Raw genomic sequence first — 5,602 nt, 5'->3', positions numbered from 1 at the left:
GCCTAGTGGTTGTGGTGGACTACACCCTGATGCAGTGTTAAGTTTGTATGGACATCTATCACTACTCCTGTTTACAATCTGAAGTAGCTAGGATGTAAATACTGTATTACAGAGGGATTAAAGATGAATTACTACCGAGGTTGTTAGCAGCAAGATTGGATTTACATAAAACACATTTGTCTTGCCTCAAGGATACACATCATGTATTCTGGTGAGAAACACTGAATGTAAACATAACTCCCCAGGGGCACCTTTAACCCTTACCTTTATCCCTAAGCCTCAGGCTAATTTAGCCCCGCCTCCTGAAGTTTAAATCAACCAATGAGATTAATTTTGCAGAGACAGCAGCTCTGCCTCTTAGAAATGTTAAACTCCAATCTGTTCCAACCTGAACACTGTCTTCACAAACTACTTAACACTAATCTTGGGCCACCTTATGCCCACTGCACTAAGACAGTCTCGGCCTAAAGGCTAATCGTATGCTGGCACAAACAGCAGGCACGAGTGACCAATGGCAGGGCTGCAAAGAGATTGAGAGTGAACTCTGGTGACCTGTTAATATCACACCAGGTTACCCAATAAATGCCTTACTGGGTGTCATTGCAGGCCTGGGCTTGAAACAACATGATGAGAGAGGCTGAGACTCCCACACAAACACAAACACACTGAGAGGTCATGAAAGCCATTCATATTCTTCAGTCACAAGCACGTCAACCAACACAAATGTGCGCTAATACATAAAAATCAAAAGCAATTACACCTGTAACTTGAATTTAACGATTGTTTTTAAAGAATGTAATTGTCCTGAAAGCAATTTTATAGTTAGAATAGAACAGATTTGAATCCATCAATAAATATGTTCCACTTTTCAGCAACAAATCCAAAAATATAGACAACTCTATGATTTGGATACATTTTATGCATCCCTTGGTGCACATTTCCATTCACTATGTATCAGCCTGTGATATCACAGATGTGTAGCTCCACCACGTGGAGAAAGTTGGCATTACACACGTTTAATGATAGTATAAGTCATATACATTTTCATATTACATAACATTAATTCTGTAGAATTGTTTGTTTAAAATGAACTCTTTCAACACAATTTGAAAAGGCAGACTAAATCTGTAGTACTGCACATAAGCAATGCAGTACTTCAATATCAAAGCGTAGTGCCACTGTCAGTCAACAAAAGTGGTTTAAACTTGCCCACAACATCAATTTGACATAAAATAAAATGATAATATGACTCCAATGACTGTCTAATCTGATGATCAAATGAAACTCATCAAAAACCATACAATGTCTGACCGTGTCACCAGTCCCCCTGTGAAAACAAACCTGGACCCCTCACAAGTAGCATTTTTGAGGAAGCATGCCTGTGCTACGGTGTAGCTACGGACCCTACACACATAGCTGCTGTATTTATTTTGGCAGCTATTTCAGATTTAGTCTTAGTCTTTAGATTGAATGTTATTAGATTAAGTCACATTTTAGTCATCCCACATAGTTTTATCCTTTAGTCCTGCAAAACTTTAGGCCGGGGATCAACAACCTTTACTATCGAGAGAGACATTTTTCAGCCAAAAGTTAAAAAAAAAAAATATTTTCTGAAGCACCCCTTATTGAGTGCCGCAGCTCTCTGAACTATAATGCCCAGTCGTGCTACTATATGCATAAAATTGGTGGTTTGTGGGTCGGCTCTTTCAATTATTGTGGGAAAATGTCAGCAATTTTTTAAAAGTCCGATAGCCCACCACTGATATTTTAGTTCCACCTCGTCTCCTCAACGTAAAAAGAATAATACATTTCATCTTAGTTTTATTTATCAAAGATCTGATTTAGCTTGTCGACTTTTCATCTTTCCAAAATTAGATAACATTAGCCACCATAAGCCACTGGTCATACCAGAACAAGTTTGGCTGTAGTGAATAAATTGATCTGAACTAAGGTGCATTTTGTTACTTATGAATGATTTATTTTTAATAAATAAAAGGAGGGTATATTAGTTAAGTTACATAATTACAGAATCTTGTATTTGTCACCAGCAGTTGCTTTCAGTTGCATAGCTACGGCCACCATTTGATCAGATCTGTGATCAATTAAATATTGTTCATCCATTGTTTCAGGTGTGTGCTCACTGCGTAGCTGTGCACCTTAACACACACAGCGATGGCAGGAGTGTGCTGCCAGTACAGAGTAGTGCTCAAAATGCAGTTTACATTACAATTTGTATGTTGGTATGAACTTAACTCAAGAATAAGTTCCTCCCTGGCACACACATAAAATGCAAATGTGCACACTGTAAACCCAAACATCTGCAACAGGACAGATGTCATCACTTCCTTTCCAGTTTGCTGTTTCACATTCAGCCTTTTCTATTAGACAGTTTAATTTTAGGAGAGATTCTCACATTGCTGCCTACACCGAGTTAGACAAGGTGTAAATATAACTACTACTTTGCTATGCATATAAATCACTCATGTGACCAGTGTGAACATGTTACTCTAATGTGAAGGCCTTGATCTCTTCATCACCTCTCTCTCATCTTTTCATTCCTCCCCATGCCGACCCTGATCGTGGTTCTTTCTTTCTTTTTCTTCTTCATTAACTTTCCATCTATTCCAGGTTTCTTCATCTCCACGCTCTGCCTAGCTAATAATTTTTCTCATCTCACCTTTTTTCCGTTTGCTCACAAAAGCCATATTTCGAGCACTTTCCCTCTTTCTCTCTCTCTCTCTCTCGTCTCCCTCTGTCTCTCCCTCTCGCTCCTCTTGCTCTCTCCTGTCTCTCTCTCTCTCTTCTCTAATGAATGTTGTTCCTGTCTTATTCCTTTTTAACATCCGCTCTTGGCCTCTTTTGATCCCTCCACTCCCTTTCTTTCTCTCCTCAGAGCTTTCTCGACTCATCACCACCATTTCTCTCCCCTCTACTCTTGGACGATTCTTCTTCTCTCATCCCTCCCTCCCTTCCTCCTTTTATCATCAGATAATGAATCTGAGTCATTGATACAAGTGCTCTCCATCAACTTCTCAGTTTCTCCAGACCCTCCCCCCTTCTTTTTTTCCTGCTTTCATCCCTCTCTGTATTTGTTATGCCTCTTCCAAATGCTACTGAAGCTTTTCTCCTCTCTTCATATTCCCTTCATTCTCTCCGGGCTGTGACTCATCCTCATGTCTCCCGTGTTATTTTCCCTCTCTGTGCATCTGTGTTAATGTTGGTGGGGGGAATATATTAGCACATGTGCAGGATGTGGGAATAGCTGATATTGTGCAGATCATTCATCTCCCAGCCATGTGAACAGAAGTAGTCCAGTGACCAGTAAATCACAACATTTACTGATGGTTAGGAATTAATGTCCGACCAGAGCCATTACGCTGTAAAGTGGTTAATGTGCTATGGGTAACAATTTTAAACATGAGCCATTGTACATCACTGTAAGCTGGTGCAAAATGTTTCCATCTGAACCCTTGTGGCCTGCAAGACTAATTATAGATTAGTATTATTCTGTCATTAACAGCAGATTTCCTTTGAAAATATTCATTTAGGAGCCTTTATCCTGGAATGTGGCTCCCTCTAATGGTACAGAAGTGACACTCCCACATCTGATCTACAGCATTTCAAGGCTGCAAAGATGTGAGGGTGAATGAAGAGTATTGTGTGTCTTGCAGCTGGTGCAAATCATGCATTTGGACACTAGATTTAGGTTCTTCTTAAGTTACAGTGATGAGTTTAAGTTCAAAAAGTTGAGTCTCTCAGGCAGCACTGCACTTTCAAGCTCCTAGAAGACAATGCAAGTATCTAACAGGTAAATAATGTTTGTTATCTTGGATTATGGTAGAATCGCAAGTGGTAACATCCAGTTCATTTTCATCTGCATATTAATGAACTGACATAATTGAATAAACAATCATTCTTAATCATGGTATAAACCATTAGTCTTGAGGACATGAATGCATATTTGAGCACTTGAAACCATGCGCTTCCTGTTACCGGACATGTTTCCTAACTACTTGTTCAGATACTATAGATGTAAAACAATAAATAAACTTCCAGTTCTCTTCCAAGAGCAAACAGTAGGTTGAGTTAGAGGATAACTGCTCCCTCAGTAAAAACCTCTTCTGTATCTGCGTAAATCTTACAGGAAGAAGAAAGAAAAGCTGATTTATGTTCCTTTTGTCTTCTTCTATACAGGAAGTGTTGTTCTGGCATGTCCTCCACCACATCACAAGTTATTTTAATTAAATGAATATTAACGATTGAGAAAAGGTTTTATGTTTATTGACAGGTGTCTCAGGCTGTCCCAGCCACGCCCAAGCTTTAACAGCTAGCAAAGGTATTTAAAACATTTCCTAGATGTCTGATTCATTATCTTAGTATCAAAGTACACTTGACACTTTTAGATAACCACTCAGACCAATCTGTCTTCACTACCGCTGTGGATTCATTTATAACTACAGGGAATTTAACAAGAAGATGACTGGAATCAAGTGTGTGGTGTTTGTGGTGGTCCTGACTTTTCTGCAGAGTCTTGCGAGTGAAGGTGAGTGAGACTATTACAGCCATCTGTCCTTAGATAGATCACAGATACGTTTAAACTTGGTACATTGTGTCGTCATGGTTACTTTAACCAGAGAAAACCACAATACCAAGAAATAGACAAAGACAGATTTATAGTAAAACTTAAACATTCAGATAGTTTTGGTGTTATGTGTGTTGAGTATGCGTATGAGTGTTTTTATCTTTTGAAACAAGACAAGGAAGTAAAGTAATTCTCGTTGCTACTTTTCACACTATTTGCAGCTGTTTGAAGTTTAACTTGTTTCTTGGAGTACAACCTAGCGTCCAGTTTTACTGTTTCAGTATAATATAGTTACTCAGGCTAATATTTAACTTACAATAAAACATGGTAATTCTATTAAGTTTATAAAAAACAACAACCCCGGACAACAAGTTGGTTGCTTTAACTGGAATCTCTGGAATCCTGCAGAACCTGTTGGGTAAGGTTGCCAGCGTCAGAGCCAAACCCATGTCACTCATGTAATAGCATTTTATAGTTTTGCCCACTTTCAGACCTTTAAATGTTTTACACAACATAATCTCAGCCCTTTCCTTTGTAAATTATGTTATTTTCATTACTTAATTGCAATACTTTTCATCTAGTTATGCAAGAGATGTTGAGGAGATGTTTACAAGATAAATCTACAAAAATCTGCTATATAATTTGATTTATTTTTCAGATTTTACCCTTTAGCCAAACACAAAATGTTTATTTAGGCCCATAAAAACTATTAAAGGAACATAGACAAAGGCAGACACTGTAAACTGGATCAGAGGGAAAAAAACTGAAGACTGTTCTATCTTTGCTGAAACCCTTTTTTTTTTACAGACGTGTTTTTACTGATTATGTTCTTGTTGTTGTAGTTTTTGTTGTTTGCTTTAGAGCACAATGCATTGTTTTGAAGGTGTTCAGCAGAGAAAAGTGAGTGAATATAAATAAATATCATAAAAAAGTGAGCTCACTGCTATTTTAACTGAACTGATGAATGTCTCTCACTGATGTTTCAGATGTTGAGGTGTCCTGTGTTTTCATGGAGAGCTG

This window comes from Morone saxatilis, unplaced genomic scaffold (genome assembly GCF_004916995.1).
Source record: "Morone saxatilis isolate NCDOM2014 unplaced genomic scaffold, NCSU_SB_2.0 Contig0, whole genome shotgun sequence".
In the NCBI taxonomy this organism is placed as follows: domain Eukaryota; kingdom Metazoa; phylum Chordata; class Actinopteri; family Moronidae; genus Morone; species Morone saxatilis.
Note: the sequence above shows the minus strand (reverse complement) of the source record.